This window comes from Pseudophryne corroboree, chromosome 5 (assembly GCF_028390025.1).
Source record: "Pseudophryne corroboree isolate aPseCor3 chromosome 5, aPseCor3.hap2, whole genome shotgun sequence".
Taxonomy (NCBI): domain Eukaryota; kingdom Metazoa; phylum Chordata; class Amphibia; order Anura; family Myobatrachidae; genus Pseudophryne; species Pseudophryne corroboree.
The window spans coordinates 828,170,221-828,190,107 of NC_086448.1; positions in this window are offsets into that span (position 1 = coordinate 828,170,221).

The window sequence follows — 19,887 nt, forward strand, 5'->3', positions numbered from 1 at the left end:
TTGGCTGCATACAGGACAAACAGTGCCTCTGTTTTCCTAACCCGAGCCGTCCTGGCTACATAAATATTTAAGGCCCTGACTACATCAAGGGACTTGGAATCCTCCAAGTCACCCGTAGCCACAGGCACCACAATAGGTTGGTTCATATGAACTGATGAAACCACCTTGGGCAAAAACTCTATCCACATGGAAAATCAGATAGGGGCTTTTGTTAGACAAGGCCGCCAATTCGGACACCCGCCTCGCAGATGCCAAGGCCAACAACATGACCACTTTCCAAGTGAGAAATTTTAATTCAACCGTCTGAAGCGGTTCAAACCAGTGAGATTTTAGGAACCGTAATACCACGTTAAGGTCCCATGGTGCCACTGGGGGCACAAAAGGAGTCTGGATGTGCAGCACTCCCTTTACAAAAGTCTGGACTTCTGGGAGAGAAGCCAATTCCTTCTGAAAGAATATAGACAGGGCCGAAATCTGTACCTTAATGGAGCCTAACTTCAGGCCCATATCCACTCCTGTCTGTAAAAAGTGGAGAAAACGGCCCAGATGGAAATCCTCCGTAGGAGAATTCTTGGCTTCACACCAAGAAACATACTTCCTCCAGATACGGTGATAATGTTTCGCCGTCACCTCCTTCATAGCCTTTATCAGCGTAGGGATGACTTCTTCCGGAATACCTTTCCCAGCTAGGATTCGGTGTTCAACCACCATGCCGTCAAACATAACCGCGGTAAGTCTTGGAACACGCAGGGCCCCTGCTGTAATAGGTCCTCCCTGAGAGGAAGAGGCCACGGACCTTCTGTGAGCATTTCCTGAAGATCTGAGTACCAGGCCCTTCGAGGCCAATCTGGAACAATGAGTATTGTCTGCACTCTTTTTCATCTTATGATTCTCAATATTTTTGAGATGAGAGGAAGAGGAGGGAACACATAGACCGACTGAAACACCCATGGTGTCACCAGGGCGTCCACCGCTACTGCCTGAGGGTCCCTTGACCTGGCACAATACCTCCGAAGCTACTTGTTGAGGCGTGACGCCATCATGTCTATTTGAGGAATTCCCCAAAGACTTGTTATCTCTGCAAAAACTTCTTGATGAAGTCCCCACTCTCCTGGATGGAGTTCGTGCCTGCTGAGGAAGTCTGCTTCCCAGTTGTCCACTCCCGGAATGAAGACTGCTGACAGAGCGCTTACGTGATTTTCCGACCAGCGAAGAATCCTGGTGGCTTCTGCCATTGCCACTCTGCTCCTTGTCCCGCCTTGGCGGTTTACATGAGCCTCTGCTGTGACGTTGTCTGATTGAACCAGAACCGGTAGGTCGCGAAGAAGATTCTCCGCTTGTCGTAGGCCGTTGTATATGGCCCTCAATTCCAGTACGTTGATGTGTAGACAAGCCTGCTGGCTTGACCATAGTCCCTGAAAATTTCTTCCTTGTGTGACTGCTCCCCATCCTCGGAGGCTCGCGTCCGTGGTTATCAGAACCCAGTCTTGAATGCCGAACCTGCGACCCCCTAGAAGGTGAGCACTCTGCAGCCACCACAGGAGAAACACCCTGGTCCTGGGGGACAGGCTTATCTTCTGATGTATTTGTAGATGGGACCCCAACCACTTGTCCAGAAGGTCCCACTGAAATGTCCTCGCATGAAGCCTGCCGAGGGGATGGCCTCGTAGGCTGCCACCATTTTCCCCAGAACTCGAGTGCATTGATGAACAGACATTCTTTTTGTTTTTTGCAGGTCTCTGACCATGTTCTGGAGGTCCTGGGCTTTTTCCATTGGGAGAAAAACCTTCTTCTGTTCTGTGTCCAGAATCATGCCTAGGAACGATAGTCGAGTCGTTGGAATCAATTGTGACTTTGGCAGATTTAGAATCCAACCGTGCTGTTGTAGCACTCTCAGGGAGAGCGACAGGCTTTTCAACAATTGATCTCTCGATCTCGCTTTTATCAGGAGATCGTCCAAGTACGGGATAATTGTGACTCCCTGCCTGCGCAGGAGCACCATCATCTCCGCCATCACCTTGGTGAAAATCCTCGGGGCCGTGGAAAGGCCAAACGGCAACGTCTGAAACTGGTAATGAGAGTCCTGTACAGCGAATCTCAGATACTCCTGATGAGGCGGATATATGGGCAGTGGCGGTTCTTGCCACGGGCAAGCAGGACTTTTGCCCGGGGCGCCGCCTTCCGGAGGGCGCTGGCGCCATCCGGAGGGCGCCGCACCGTGGCAAGATCCGCCACTGCTGCCCGCTGTGTCCCCCGTCCGCCTCCGCTGCCCGCTGCCGTCCCCGTCCTCGGTGCCTCCTGTGAAGGGAACTAGACGCTATGCGTCTAGTTTCCCTTCGTGGAGAGTAACTGCTGAGCGGTGCGCGATGACGTCATCGCGCACCGCACAGCAAAGGTCCTCTCCACGAAGGGAACTAGACGCATAGCGTCTAGTTTCTCTTCGTGGAGAGGACCTTTTGCTGTGCGGTGCGCGATGACGTCATCGCGCACCGCTCAGCATTCAAGCGGCGCTTTCAATGTACAGGGGGCGTGACTCACCACGCCCACTGTATTAGGCCACGCCCCTTTCCTGCCCAGGGCGCTCTGCGCCCTTGAACCGGCCCTGTATATGGGGACATGAAGGTATGCATCCTTTATGTCTAGTGACACCATAAAATCCCCCCCCCCCCCCCTGCCAGACTGGAGATCACTGCCCGGAGCGATTCCATCTTGAATTTGAACTTTTTCAAGTACAGGTTTAGGGATTTTAGATTTAAAATGGGTCTGACCGAGCCATCCGGCTTCGGGACCACGAACAGGGTTGAATAGTACCCTTTCCCCTGTTGGACTAGGGGAACCTTGATAATCACTTGTTGTTGACACAGCTTTTGAATTGCAGCTAACACTATTTCCCTCTCTGGGGGAGAAGCTGGCAAGGCCGACTTGAAAAATCGGCGAGGGGGCACCTCTTCGAATTCCAGTTTGTAGCCTTGGGATACAATTTCCATCGCCCAAGGATCCACGTCTGACAGAACCCAGATCTGACTGAAGAGTCGAAGACGTGCCCCCACTGGTGCGGACTCCCTCAATGGAGCCCCAGCGTCATGCGGTGGATTTAGTAGAAGCCGGGGAGGACTTCTGTTCCTGGGAACTAGCAGAAGCAGGCGTTCTTTTCCCTCTACCCTTACCTCTGGCGAGGAAGGATGAGCCCCAACCTCTTCTGGACTTATGCGACCGAAAGGACTGCATCTGATATTGTGGAGTTTTCTTTTGCTGTGGGGGAACAAAAGGCAAAAAAGTAGATTTACCCGCGGTGGCTGTGGAAACCAGGTCCACGAGACCTTCCCCAAATAAAACTTCACCCTTGTAAGGTAAAACCTCCATATGCCTCTTTGAGTCGGCATCACCCGTCCATTGGCGGGTCCACAGGGCTCGCCTAGCAGAAATCGCCATGGCGTTGGCTCTCGAACCAAGCAGCCCAACGTTTTCTCTTTTCTGCCCTTTGTCACCGTGTTCAGCAGGGGAGAGTCCAGGGAGCCAGCTTCTCTGCAGTGCTCTGTGGAGAAAATGGCGCTGGTTCGTGCTGTGGAATCAAGCTCCGCCCCCTCCAGCGGCGGGCTTCGGTCCCGCTCAATTTTGTAATACTGGCGGGGGATTTTTATATCTACTGCCTCCGCAGCCTATATATATGTATTTGCCAGTCCTAGAGGTTTATATTGCTGCCCAGGGTGCCCCCCCTGCGCCCTGCACCCATCAGTGCCTGCAGTGTGTGTTGCGTGTGGGAGCAATGGCGCGCAGCGTTACCGCTGCGTGCTTACCTCAGGGAAGATCTGAAGTCTTCTGCCGCCTTTGAAGTCTTCTTTCTTCATATACTCACCCGGCTTCTGTCTTCCGGCTCTGTGAGGAGGACGGCGGCGCGGCTCTGAGGAGGACGGCGGCGCGGCTCTGGGACAAACGGCAAGGGGAGACATGCGTTCCGACTCCCTCTGGATCTAATGGTATCCAGTAGCCTAAGAATCAGAGCCTATCAGTTAAGTAGGTCTGCTTCTCTCTCCTCAGTCCCACGATGCAGGGAGCCTGTTGCCAGCAGAGCTCCCTGAAAATAAAAAACCTAACAAAATTATTTTTTCAGAGAAACTCCGGAGAGCTCCCTGTAATGCACCCAGTCTCCTCTGGGCACAGGAACTAACTGAGGTCTGGAGGAGGGGCATAGAGGGAGGAGCCAGTGCACACCCATTCTAAAGTTCTTTATAGTGCCCATGTCTCCTGCGGAGCCCGTCTATACCCCATGGTTCTTACGGAGTCCCCAGCATCCACTAGGACGTAAGAGAAATGTTAGTTGTACTGTGTGGACGCGCCAAAGGCAAAAAATGGGTGTGGCCACATGCCACATGGAGGTGTGGCCAATGAAAATGGGGGCGTAATACACATATGACCCAAATAGTGCAGTGCCAGATACACATATGCCCCCACAGTGCCAGATATACCCGCACAGTGCCAGATATGCCCCAACAGTGCAAGATACACATATGCCCCCACGGTGCCATATATGCCCCCACGGTGCTAGATATGCCCCCACGGTGCCAGATTCACATATGCCCCTGCAGTGCCAGATATACCCGCACAGTGCCAGATACACATGCCCTAACAGTGCTAGATATGCCCCCACTGTGCCAGATACACATATTCCCCCACGTTGCCAAATATGCCCCCACAGTGCCAGATACACATGTCCCCATGGTGCCAGATATGCCCTCATAGTGCCAGATATGCCCCCACGGTGCCAGATATGCCCCCACAGTGCCAGATACACATGTCCCCATGGTGCCAGATATGCCCTCATAGTGCCAGATATGCCCCCACGGTGTCAGATATGCCCCCACAGTGCCAGATACACATGTCCCCATGGTGCCAGATATGCCCTCATAGTGCCAGATATGCCCCCACGGTGCCAGATATGCCCCCACAGTGCTAGATATTGCCTCCACAGTGCCAGTTTAGATATTTTTACCTGTGCATTGCCAGGGGTTTCGTGCGCGTTGCCAGGGGTTTCGTGCGCGTTGCCAGGGGTTTCATGCACGTTGCCAGGGGTTTCATGCGCGTTGCCAGGGGTTTGTGCGCGTTGCCAGGGGTTTCGTGCGCGTTGCCAGGGGTTTTGTGCGCATTGCCAGGGGTTTCGTGCGCATTGCCAGGGGTTTTACATGTTGTGTCATGCTTGTTCACAGGGGTTTTATGCTCTGGAATCCATGCTCGTTGCAACGGGGAATGCTCGTTGCCTAGGGCTAGCTAGGGATGGCTACTGACCATCGATGTCATCCATTGATGGTGACCATCGATGGATACCACACCGATGAACATCCATAGCATTTGCTGGTGGGCACTAGCCCGCCAGCACTATAATGCTCTCCCCTTCCCTCCTCCCTCTGCCCCTGTACTCCGCTCGGCTGGCGGAGTTTTCCAGAATGATGCGATCACGTCATGATGTCATGACGCGATCACGTCATCCACCGGGCCGGCCTTGCGGAGTAAGGAGGGAGGGAGGGGGAGAGGGGCCCACCGCTGTCAAAGGGCCCAAAGCCAGCGGCATTTCACCTCTTCACTGGCATGCCACTGAAGAGGTGAAATGCCGCTGGCTTTGGGCCCCTTGACAGCGGTGGGCCCCAGTGCAAGGCACTGCTTGCGCAGGCGGTAGTTCCGCCACTGCTGGGGACACAATGCTTTGCAAACAAGAAAAATTCTTATTTTAAATGACATATGGGGCATTGAGATTAGGACAGCCTCAATGTGCCCCCAATTTACTGAGGCCCTGATTCCGATTTGGGAATTAAGGAAGAAAGAGCAGGTAACTGAGCACCTGGACACACCATGCTGCACTGCAAGGGGTGCACATACATATATTACATCTGCACGCAGGGTAAATACTGGCTGCTTTTGCATGTAGACCACAAATACTGGGCAGCTTTATTTTTACACTGCAATTTAGATTTCAGTTTAGACACGCCCCACCCAAATCTAACTCTCTGCACATGTTACATCTGCCCCCCTGCAGTGCAGCGTGATGTTGCCCAGATGCAGTATCTTGCTCTTTCTTGCTTTTTTTCCATATCAGAATCAGAACCTGAGTTAACTAAACTGAAATAGATAAATGTTAATACAGTACCAGGCATTAAAAATGGCAGATTTATTTCAGTCTTCCCATTCTTTTCCAGGATGCATTGTCTAAGTGCCGATCAAAATGTAACTTTTGCATATTGGGGAAATAACTAGAAGTGCTGGAAAAATGTATCAGCCAAACCTCACACTTGTTCCACTCAACGTGGGCAAAACCACGCGTTTCGCTCATCTCTACGAGGCAGAATCTCTACTCATGTTTCACATTAGTACATTTGAATCTTTCAGTGACATTGATTCTTTGCACATATGATTGTAAGGCACAAAAGTGCATGATGTACAAAGCAATGTTATGCCGCCACTTTACAGGACACATAAACGCTATTCTGTAGGGCGATGATAGCGCTACGGCCCCCTGGCAACGGATGAGAGTCTCTAGAAAAGTCCAGTCTGCTCCTCCAGGATCAGCAGGATACTAAATCCTGCAATAGAAGATCCCATGTCTGCATTTGGGTGCAAGAGTTTGTAATCTGGATCTTCTGAATTCAGCAATGAGCACCCCGCCCAGCAGCCCCCCCCCCTCCCCCCCCCCCCCCCATCTAAAAGATCCTCCTTCCAGCAACACCTGCCAGGGCATCTGGAGGATGTAACTCATGCTCTTACCTTTAAAAATAGTTTGTCAGTTTGTGTTCCGTGTGTTGCGTTATGGAGCTCAACAGTAGACCGTAACGCAACGTTCAATAAGGGTGGTTCTCATCTAGCCGTAGCTATGCGCATATACACTGGATACAAGGTGTATCTTTTGCACATCCAACAGGCAAGAGGCAAATGTGATGATGATGAATTAGGGGTGGACATCGATCATCGATGGGTAACAACCATTGATGGTTAGTCACTTCTTGACAATGGTCTTCTCATCGATGGTGGAGATCACGGGTGTTTCTATAATGGGTGCAATGTGTGCAGGGGGTCCCCACACTGCACAAACTGCACCCATGTTTATTACCTATCATTCTGGAGTCCTGCATCAGAGCTGAGCCCCAGTAAAAACAATCACCTGCAAATTGGACGCCGCACATGTGCAGTAGGAATTTTGTCTTCGGAACATGGCGGGCTATTAAGTTTCCGGAGACCTGCACATGCATAGTGCATAGAGCCTACTGCGCCATGAAGAGGAGGGGGCCCCCATACAACCTAATGTGGGAGATAGAAAAGATACGGTATCTCCTACGTTAGGTAAAATAACGGCAGCCCACATTCCCCATTATTCTCAGTTAAGACTGTGGCATTCTGGGTAAAAGCCAAGCTACACTATCTGAGGACTGAGTTACCCGGTATAGCCTACGGACAGAAAAACAGAATCTGTGGCGAGGAATCTTCGGATGGCGATGCATTCACAGTACAAAGAGCTTGCACGCCTTGAAAGAGCTAACAAGAGGGTAAAGTCATTACCGGAACACCGTCCTATGGCAGAGCTGTCCCGGCAGGACTTCAACAGTATTTTGCACTGTAAAGACCTTTATTATGGCACAAAATAGTGGCGATAACAGATGTTAATTAACTTTGCAAAAATTAACTTGATAATAAACCTCATGGTGTTGAACGCGAATTGCGCTACTGCGCAGAATCCATGTTGCTGCTCCTTCAGGGAATCTTCATGCCCTGTACCCAGATGGCCATTGACATTGAGGCTACTACTTAGCATATGAGGAGCCATCTTGGGACTGTGTTAGAGTGCCCCAGTGGTAGACAGTAATCTTCCACTTAGCTCCAATGTGACCTGTGATTACCGGCTGTTTTAGACGCTGTCCCAGCATCCTGCACCACTACCCAGCACCTATAGTCACTCACGGTAGGCGTTTGATATGACGGCTGTCGAGATCCCGGCACTCAACTTACCGGCGCCGGAATACAGATAGCCGGCATACCGACAACTATTCTCCCTCTTGAGGGGTTCACGACACCCCGGGAGGGAGACAAAATAGTGTGGCATGCGTATTGTGCCACAGTGCCCGCAAGGGGCTTTTTTGTGCTCGGCCCACAGCTGGCATGCCGGTGATTGGGATCCCGGCGCCGGTACGCTGGGCGCCAGGATCCCGAGCGCCAGCATACCGTAGTAGACCCGTTACTCAGAGACTGAAGAGCTGTATGATACTATGCTCTGCTCAATGTACCAGTGTATATAACAGTGAGTACGGCTGTTCCTGCAGGAACAGCCGTACTCACTGTTATATACACTGGTATATAATATATACACTGGTATGACAGCCGACAGCTGTCATTGTCTAGCGATCGCCTCTGCCTGATTGACAGGCAGAGGCAGTCACTGGACGGGAAGGGGCGGCACAGCGGTGACTGGCCGCCATTTTGTGGTGGCGGTCCGGACCGTGCGGGGGGAGGGGGGGCGTAGCGGCTGTGTGACATCACACGCAGCCACTGCGAGCCAAACAGCGACGAGTAGCTCCCGGCCAGCGGGTAAAAGCTGCGCTGGCCGGGAGCTACTCCTGAAGTACAAAAGTATCGCCGTTGTGCGATGCTTTTGTACTTCAGCGACGGGGCAGGGACTGACAAATGCGGGGTGGGCTAGCCCTGTGCTGGGAGTCCCCCCGCATGTCAGTGTGACTGATCGTAGATGTGCTAAATTTAGCACAGCTACGATCAACTCGGAATGACCCTCATAATTCCTACACATGGTGCAGTGTATGTTTCCAAGTTCTAGTATATGAAACTCTCAGAAATTTACAGGAACTTTACATTTTTTACAGCACTTTAAAAAGAAAAAAGGAAGCCACAAAATTCTTGGCAGATTCACACAGATCAAAGGAGAGATTAGTATTTTAAATATAATTTATTTGCAGTAATAGGTCTACAATATGTCTTTTTTGCAAATCTCTCTTAATATTTTTCAAAATTGCACACCAAATATACCTGTTCTTGGCCAATGCGATTGGGCTTTCAGGACTTGTCACAACAAGTTTCACCCTCTTGGAATAAGCCATGACCCCGTCAACCAGTTTCCTTTTCCCAAGACGAAAGCTCCCAGCAACAGTCCTTAGTGGGAAACATAAGAAATCAATGATTTCATTGTAAGATTCCAAAACCAGATTTGGTGAATCTGCCATTTTCCCAGAGATCAGCGAATGCGCACTAGAGTCTGAGCCCTCTAGTGCTCAGACTCTCAGAGCTGCCGCAGAGAGGAGGAGGCCCGAACGGGCCTCCGCCTCTCTTAAAGCGCCCCTGCTCTCCAGGTTACATTTTGTAAGATTAGCAACAAATTAGTATTTAAATTCCTTCGTCTTACAATAAATAAAATTTGTCACCAAGGGCCCTACATGGGAGGAGAGAGAAGTTGCTCTGACCCTGATCGCCATGAGAAATAATTGTACATTTTTCGTTTTGCTGGAATATTATTATAATTTCATTAGGTTATTTTTTTTTTAAATGCACGTTTCCTGCCCATGACAGTGCACATTCTATTTTTGGGGGCCAGGACCCAGGCAGGCGCTACACAGATACACGTAGCAACAGCCGCAAAGCCACAAAGCGATGACGCTCGGAAACGGAATCAGAATCTCCAGCAACTGAAATGAGCAAATCTCCAGCGGACTGATAGATTTACAGAGTGATAATAGATGGATTCTATTTACCATGAATCAGTTCACAAGTCTTGAAAAAAATCGTATAGTAAACTCCTTCATTTCTTTTTTTCTAATTTTGATTTTTTTTTTTTTCCTTATAGAATTTTCCATTCAAAATAATTTTTGTTTTAATTCTGGATTCTTTTTTTCCCCCAGCTGATTGTTGGAGAGAAAACTAAAATCCTTTTTGTATCTCTTCTCTATATCCTGCCGGTCTCTTAAATCAGCAGATTCAGCCACTGGTCTTACGCAAGATCTCTTATATATCACCACACCAAGGGGGTCATTCCGACCCTTTCGTACGCAGCGGTTTGTCGCTGCAGTGCGAACGGGTCTGGAATGCGCATGCGCGACGGCCGCACTGTGCATCATTGCCCGGCGACAGGGGTCGCCATGCTACGTCGAGGCCTACGAAGAAAGCAGTCGCAGAGCCGACCGCAAGAATATTGACAGAAAGAAGGCGTTCCTGGGCATCACCAGACCGTTTGGAGCCGTTTTCGGGGAGTGGAGAAGAAAACGCAGGCGTGTCCAGGAGAACGGAGGGCGGATGTCTGACGTCAAAGCCGGGGCCTGCATCGCTGGAGCCGTCGCACAGGGTAAGTATGTCCAGGGATAGTCTTGTTCTGCTTGAATTTTTTTTTAGCTTAGCAGGGCTGCACAAGCGATCGCAGCCCTGCAAAGCTAAAATACACTCCCCCATAGGCGTGGACTAGTTGATCGCAGCAGCAGCAAAAAGTTGCTGGCTGCGATCAACTCGGAATGACCAACCATATTGGGTGCCTGATGCACTCAGGGGTCTATGTACCAATCTTGGAGAGAGATAAAGTGGACTGAGATAAAGTACCAACCAATCAGATCCTAACTGTCATTTTTGAAACTCGTTCTGTGACATGGTCATTAGGAGCTGTTAGCTGGCACTTTATCTCTGTCCACCTTATCTCTCTCCAGTGCTTAGCTGAGTGTTACGGAATAAGATAGCACGCCTCCTCTTCTTTTCCTGCTGCGTAACCCGGCTGACAGTGAGCTGCAACGTTTCATGTAGCTGTATCACTGGAATGATGAGAGGTCCTACTAGTAGGACCTCATGAATAAGAATAACTTGCAAACAGCCGACTTCCCAACACCTCCCACCGGCCTCCCTCTCCACCGTCAATGGTCTCCCTTACAAGCAGCAGCTTCTTGATAATGAAAAGAGGAAACACAAGAGTAAGCCCATCACCATTATATAAACACAAGCGACAACTTCAAACATCCTTCAGGCCCTATTCAGAGGACTATGAAGTTATCCCTTGCCGGAGCAGACTCATTCATTTCAAGTGAACTGGGAAACCTCCCTGACATTGAGAATCAAACACGTTGGGTCCTTGATGTGTTAAGTTACTGGGAGGAGGTCGACACATTTCTTCTGCGCATTGTGCCAAGTATCATTTGACCCGAGCACTTCAGTAAACCCTAGAAGTTCAGTGTTGATTCATGGCGTCTTGTAGGAAGGACAGTGAGCCAACACTGTTGACAAGAGTTAACCTTCAGTTGCCTGTAGGAATGTGAATTAGATTTAATGACAGCCGTAGAGTAGAGAGTTGGGTGCGTGCGGCGAGTTGGGTTCCTCTTCGCCACTTTGTAAGACGTAAACAAGAATCTTCTTTCTCTTTTCTCCTGTCCTGATGCGACGACCAAAGAAACAGAAATTGAACCAAGAAATCGCCATTACAAAAATTCACCTCTGGAGATGATGGAAATAACTGCAGAATAATGGCAACTATAATATTCTCGGTTGCCGCGGTATTGTAAATGGATACGCGGTTTCTACAGTAGGTTCAGAGAATAACAAGGATTTCCACCAGATTTATAAATGAAAAGAAGGAAAAACCTTAATAACAGCGATGGGCTTTTGCTGTATGTTCAAAGGTTGGGGGTTCCTATCCTTCTACCCCACTGAGGGGGATCCTATCCTTCTACCCCACTGAGGGGGAGCCTATCCTGCTAAGGGGGATCTTATCCTTCTACCCCACTGAGGGGGATCCTATCCTTCTACCCCACTGAGGGGGATCCTATCCTTCTACCCCACTGAGGGGGAGCCTATCCTGCTAAGGGGGATCCTATCCTTCTACCCCACTGATGGGGAGCCTATCCTTCTACCCCACTGAGGGGGTTCCTATCCTTCTACCCCACTGAGGGGGTTCCTATCCTTCTACCCCACTGAGGGGGTTCCTATCCTTCTACCCCACTGAGGGGATCCTATCCTTCTACCCCACTGAGGGGGATCCTATCCTTCTACCCCACTGAGGGGATCCTATCCTTCTACCCCACTGAGGGGGATCCTATCCTTCTACCCCACTGAGGGGGATCCTATCCTTCTACCCCACTGAGAGGGATCCTATCCTTCTACCCCACTGAGAGGGATCCTATCCTTCTACCCCACTGAAGGGGATCCTATCCTTCTACCCCACTGAGGGGGATCCTATCCTTCTACCCCACTGAGGGTGAGCCTATCCTTCTACCCCACTGAGGGGGAGCCTATCCTTCTACCCCACTGAGGGTGAGCCTATCCTTCTACCCCACTGAGGGGGAGCCTATCCTTCTACCCCACTGAGGGGGATCCTATCCTTCTACCCCACTGAGAGGGATCCTATCCTTCTACCCCACTGAGGGGGATCCTATCCTTCTACCCCACTGATGGGGATCCTAACCTTCTACCCCACTGAGGGGGATCCTATCCTTCTACCCCACTGATGGGGATCCTATCCTTCTACCCCACTGAGGGGGATCCTATCCTTCTACCCCACTGATGGGGATCCTAACCTTCTACCCCACTGAGGGGGATCCTATCCTTCTACCCCACTGATGGGGATCCTATCCTTCTACCCCACTGAGGGGGATCCTAACCTTCTACCCCACTGAGGGGGATCCTATCCTTCTACCCCACTGATGTGGATCCTATCCTTCTACCCCACTGAGGGGGATCCTATCCTTCTACCCCACTGAGGGGGATCCTATCCTTCTACCCCACTGAGGGGGATCCTATCCTTCTACCCCACTGAGGGGGATCCTATCCTTCTACCCTACTGAGGGGGAGCCTATCCTTCTACCCCCACTGAGGGGGATCCTATCCTTCTACCCCACTGATGGGGATCCTATCCTTCTACCCCACTGAGGGGGATCCTATCCCCTTCTACCCCACTGATGGGAATCCTATCCTTCTACCCCACTGAGGGGGATCCTATCCTTCTACCCCACTGAGGGGGATCCTATCCTTCTACCCCACTGAGGGGGATCCTATCCTTCTACCCCACTGATGGGGATCCTATCCTTCTACCCCACTGAGGGGGATCCTATCCTAATACCCCACTGATGGGGATCCTATCCTTCTACCCCACTGATGGGGATCCTATCCTTCTAACCCACTGATGGGGATCCTATCCTTCTACCCCACTGAGGGGGATCCTATCCTTCTAACCCACTGATGGGGATCCTATCCTTCTACCCCACTGAGGGGAATCCTATCCTTCTACCCCACTGAGGGTGAGCCTATCCTTCTACCCCACTGAGGGGGATCCTATCCTTCTACCCCACTGAGGGGGATCCTATCCTTCTACCCCACTGAGGGGGATCCTATCCTTCTACCCCACTGATGGGGATCCTATCCTTCTACCCCACTAAGGGGGATCCTATCCTTCTACCCTACTGAGGGGGATCCTATCCTTCTAACCCACTGATGGGGATCCTATCCTTCTACCCCACTGAGGGGGAGCCTATACTCTACCCCACTGAGGGGGATCCTGTCCTTCTACCCCCACTGAGGGGGATCCTATCCTTCTACCCCACTGAAGGGGATCCTATCCTTCTACCCCCTTCTACCCCACTGAGGGGGATCCTATCCTTCTACCCCACTGAGGGAGATCCTATCCTTCTACCCCACTGAGGGGGATCCTATCCTTGTATCCTGCTAACGGTGTTCCTATCCTTGTACTCTGCTAAGGGGGATCCTATACTTGTAACATGATAAGGGGGTTGTACCCTTGTACCCCACTATGGGGGATCCTGTCCTTGTACCCTGCTAAGGAGGATCCTATCCTATCAGGTCTCGCTGGTCTGTATGTCAGGAGCCTGCTTTGTGCACAGTCACTATTTGGAGTTTGTTGGTCAAGGACCTCAGCAACCAGAATAGCTCCTCCCAGGTGTTGCCTATAGCAACCAGCTTCAAGCTAGCATTTTCAAGTACAGTCTATAAGTTAGAAGCTGATTGGTTGCTGATTGATTCCCGCACAACCACTGAAGAAGCTCCAAGCCTGGGATGAGAACTGCCCTCACCACCCTCCTCCCTGGGCAGTTACGCATACCTCACAACCATCCCTATTTCAGCGGGACAGTCCCTCTTTTCAGGTCCTGTCCAGCTGTCCCTGCAGTTGGGGGTGGGGGGGGGAGGCACTCTGTGAATGGATGACGCGGGTATCAGCTGGGAGGCTGGGGCAGCTGCCAGAGTTCTGGGTTCACCCCCAGCATGGGGAAAGCAGGGGTGTGACATGAGGTCATAACTAGGAGGCGTGACCTCACAAACATGAATACGAGGACGCACACCCTTGAGCGCAAGAGGAATCCTGATTTAGGATTTTAAAATATTGGGAGGCATGAGGTACGGGGGTGTGGTATACAAGATCTACACTGTCTACATAGACAGTCACACCATATGGTTGACATGAAAAAGGTCTACAGGTACAAATGGTCAACTTTACAATGGGCGACACAACAAAAGGTCGACACGCTTTTTTTTTTGTGTCGCAGTGACTATTCTGTGCAGTTTTACATGTTACTTCCCTCAAACATTCAATGAAACAAACAAATGGCATATACTCCTTGCATGCGGGAGGCCGGGTGAGATTATGCAGAGGGCATCCTGTATGTATAGTCTCCTGCCTATCCCTATATGGACTGTAGGGAACCGGGACATGTACTAAGCAGTGATAAAAGTGGAGAAGTGAGCCAGTGGAGAAGTTGTCCATGGCAACCAATCAGCTGCTCTGTATACATTTATAGTATGCAAATTCTAAATGTTATGTCAATGCTGATTGGTTGCCATGGACAGCTTCTCCACTGGCTCACTTCTCCACTTTTATCACTGCTTAATACATGTCCTCCTAAGCCTTCCATCCTCTCTAGCTGATGTGTTATTATTTTCTGTAGATGAGCTGTTTCTATAATGAGCCATTGCCGGAGTATTGTCTGTTAGATCTGTGCGGAGTTTATCTGGTGATGTCATAGTTTCATCGGATGATGTAATAGGAGCCCACCTCACTACAGGGATTAGGTTTTTACAAGGATCACCTTAATTGGGGATTTTACAGTCTTGCTGCTTTACCTAACAATTCCCTGACACTAGAAACATTTATGGAGGGTGTACACACAATAAGGAACAGCAGTGGGTCACTTTGATTGGAAGAAAACAGCTGTTTCGGAGTATAAAACACTGCAGGTCCCATGTCTCTCTCTATCAATAAGCGGAACTGAGAGAAAACAAAAAAACAACTGTTTTTATTGAGTGCAAATTCCAGCAGCGGCCGTTTCTTCATTACCATCCCCGACGTTTATTACCTGAGACGCACCAGAATTCAGGCTGGTTACTACTGGTCCTGGTGTGTCGTGGGTGGTTTGGGAACCCTATCCTTCATCTAAGCCCCCCACTCCTTACCAAAAACTTTAAACACGATTCCGAGGAGATAAATGTCACTAACTACCTAAGCAAGCCCTGAGGTATACCATCCTACATGACCCATTCCACCAGGTCCAAAATTATCTGCTCCTGGACTTCTCACTTACATTTTTGATTGCGGTTACCTGGTCTAAACCACCCTTCTCATCTATGAATTAGTTTAACCCAGGTGACTTTCTTAATATGTATAGTTTGGAGCACAGAAGGGAAAGGGGGGACATGATAGAGACTGTCACATATATCAAGGGTTTTAACAAAGTCCAGGAGGGAAACATTCTTCAAATGAAGAGAATTAATAGGACACGAGGACATGCACTGAGACTGGAAGGGGAAGGGGGGGGGGGGGGGGTTCAGAGGAAATTTGAGGAAAAATTACTTCATAGAAAGGGTAGTGGACAAGTGGAATAGGCTCCCATCAGAGGTGGTAGTTGCTAGGACAGTAGAGCAATTTAAACATGCATGGGAGAGACATAAAGATATCCTTACACAGAAATAAGGATCAAATAAGGTTTGAGATAAAGATATGGTTAAAAAAAGGGGCAGACTAGACAGGCCAAGTGGTTCTTATCTGCCGTCAAATATGTTTCTATGACTTCAATTAAGTGGGAAGCCCAGGGCAGAGCATTTGGTAACTGGTGGAAAGGGTGATGTTGGAGGGGCTGTAGAGGTAAAATATGGTTCAATAAGCCCAACTACCCCTTATCCACTCAACTCTGCCCCAACCCACTCATAGCAACACGCCTAACAACCTGATGCCACAACCACAATTCTCTAAGCCCCGTCCCTTCCCAGTGCCATTAATCTGGATTGCCCTGTAGAAAGCAGATATATTGTGTGGTGTCTACATATCTCAAGATTCCAACAACAGAAAGCTGAGCTGGAGATAGAAGACCAAGACCACCTGAGTGGGACATAAGCTTCCTTTTAGGAATAAATGGTGTCAGTAGACTGTACAACCTTGCAACTCATTTAGTTGTGTAGTGTTTTATATATCAAGAATCATTTTCTTCTCCGCAATTCAACATCTAAATTGTGCATCAACTATTCTTTGCACAGATCTGAGTGAATGATATTGTATGCCCTAAATAAAACATTATTATTATTATTATTATATATTTAGGTATCTGCCAACGTGGTGCAATAGTTTTTCTTTTTTAAAATAAGATTACTGTAATGAGATAACAGAGTAGAGGTGCACATTTTATAAGGGGGTTCCAAAAGACTGGACTTTGGCGCCAGCCCAGAGCTGGGGGTATTGGGTCTCATCCTGTGCGTTTCATAGGACAGAAGTTGTGCCTTCATCAGGAGAGAAGCCATTTCTATAATTGCTACATGGGATACAGACAGTCCTGATGTCTTAGAAACACAGAAACATAGAATTTGGCGTCAGATAAGAATCACTTGGCGCATCTAGTCTGCCCATGTACACGCACACACTTACACTAGGGTTACTTTGTCAGGAGCCAATTAACCTACCAGTATATTTTTAGTCTGTGGGAGGAAACCGGAAAACCCGGAGGAAACTCACGCAAGTACGGGGAGAATATACAAATGCCACGTAGTTAGGGCCATGGTGGGAATCAAACCCGAGACCTCAGTGCTGTGAGGCAGTAATGATAATCATTACACCATCCACACTACTGTATGTCCCGCATGCTGATGTTATACATGAGGACCAAGCACACATAGCGTTAGGCACTGGACCCCCATGAAAGTGGAGAATTGTTGCAGAATTGCATATCTTATAAAGTGTATGTTTATTGTAAGAAGGATGTTATTGTGAGGACATTCTCTGACAGAATGAGTGGAAACTGCGACAGAACTAATGAACACATGCACATCAAAAAGTGCTATATTAATGAAACCCCCAAAAAGCAGTCCCCACCTGTATAAGCCATATATGGGGCCCAATGATGTAATGTACCATTCGCGGGTGTGCACCAGGAAGTGGGTGGGGTTAACCATCCAGGGGCATCAGTGATAAACCAATGTGTTTCATGTGCACAGGAAGCATTTTGCAAATATGGGAAAATAGGTTTAACCTCTATAAAGGAATAACCACCACATAACCAAGGAATAACCACTATATAACCAAGAAATAACCATTATGTAACCAAGGAATAAACACTATATAACCAAGGAATAACCACCACATAACCAAGGAATAACCACCACATAACCAAGGAATAACCATTATATAACCAAGGAATAACCACAACATAACCAAGGAATAACCACTATATAACCAAGGAATAACCACCACATAACCAAGGAATAACCACTATATAACCAAGGAATAACCACCACATAACCAAGGAATAACCACCACATAACCAAGGAATAACCATTATATAACCAAGAAATAACCATTATATAACCAAGGAATAACCACTATATAACCAAGGAATAACCATTATATAACCAAGGAATTACCACTATATAACCAAGGAATAACCACTATATAACCAGGGAATAACCACTGCATAACCAAGGAATAACCACCACATAACCAAGGAATAACCATTATATAACCAAGGAATAACCATTATATAACCAATAAATAACCATTATATAACCAAGGAATAACCACTATATACCCAAGGAATATTCACTATATAACCAAGGAATAACCATTATATAACCAAGGAATAACCACTATATAACCAAGGAATACCCACTATACTGTATAACCAAGGAATAACCACTATATAACCAAGGAATAACCACTATATAACCAAGGAATATCCACTATATAACCAAGGAATAACCACTATATAACCAAGGAAAAACCACTATATAACCAAGGAATAACCACCACATAACCAAGGAATAACCACCACATAACCAAGGAATAACCACTATATAACCAAGGAATAACCATTATATAACCAAGAAATAACCATTATATAACCAAGGAATAACCACTATATAACCAAGGAATATTCACTATATAACCAAGGAATAACCATTATATAACCAAGGAATAACCACTATATTACCAAGGAATACCCACTATACTGTATAACCAAGGAATAACCACTATATAACCAAGGAATAACCACTATACTGTATAACCAAGGAATAACCACTATATAACCAAGTAATATCCACTATATAACCAAGGAATAACCATTATATAACCAAGGAATAAATAAGAATTTACTTACCGATAATTCTATTTCTTATAGTCCGTAGTGGATGCTGGGGACTCCGAAAGGACCATGGGGAATAGCGGCTCCGCAGGAGACTGGGCACAAAAGTAAAAGCTTTAAGACTACCTGGTGTGCACTGGCTCCTCCCCCTATGACCCTCCTCCAAGCCTCAGTTAGGATACTGTGCCCGGACGAGCGTACACAATAAGGAAGGATTTTGAATCCCGGGTAAGACTCATACCAGCCACACCAATCACACCGTACAACTTGTGATCTGAACCCAGTTAACAGCATGATAACAGAGGAGCCTCTGAAAAGATGGCTCACAACAATAATAACCCGATTTTTTGTAACAATAATTATGTACAAGTATTGCAGACAATCCGCACTTGGGATGGGCGCCCAGCATCCACTACGGACTATGAGAAATAGAATTATCTGTAAGTAAATTCTTATTTTCTCTGACGTCCTAGTGGATGCTGGGGACTCCGAAAAAACCATGGGGATTATACCAAAGCTCCCAAACGGGCGGGAGAGTGCGGATGACTCTGCAGCACCGAATGAGAGAACTCCAGGTCCTCCTCAGCCAGGGTATCAAATTTGTAGAATTTAGCAAACGTGTTTGCCCCTGACCAAGTAGCTGCTCGGCAAAGTTGTAAAGCCGAGACCCCTCGGGCAGCCGCCCAAGATGAGCCCACTTTCCGTGTGGAATGGGCTTTTACAGATTTTGGCTGTGGCAGGCCTGCCACAGAATGTGCAAGCTGAATTGTACTACAAATCCAACGAGCAATAGTCTGCTTAGAAGCAGGAGCACCCAGCTTGTTGGGTGCATACAGGATAAACAGCGAGTCAGATTTTCTGACTCCAGCCGTCCTGGAAACATATATTTTCAGGGCCCTGACTACGTCCAGCAACTTGGAATCCTCCAAGTCCCTAGTAGCCGCAGGCACCACAATAGGCTGGTTTAAGTGAAATGCTGAAACCACCTTAGGGAGAAATTGAGGACGAGTCCTCAATTCTGCCCTGTCCGTATGAAAAATTAGGCAAGGGCTTTTATAGGATAAAGCCGCCAATTCTGAGACACGCCTGGCTGAGGCCAGGGCTAACAGCATTACCACTTTCCATGTGAGATATTTTAAGTCCACAGTGGTGAGTGGTTCAAACCAATGTGATTTTAGGAACCCCAAAACTACATTGAGATCCCAAGGTGCCACTGGAGGCACAAAAGGAGGCTGTATATGCAGTACCCCCTTGACAAACGTCTGGACTTCAGGAACTGAAGCTAGTTCTTTTTGGAAGA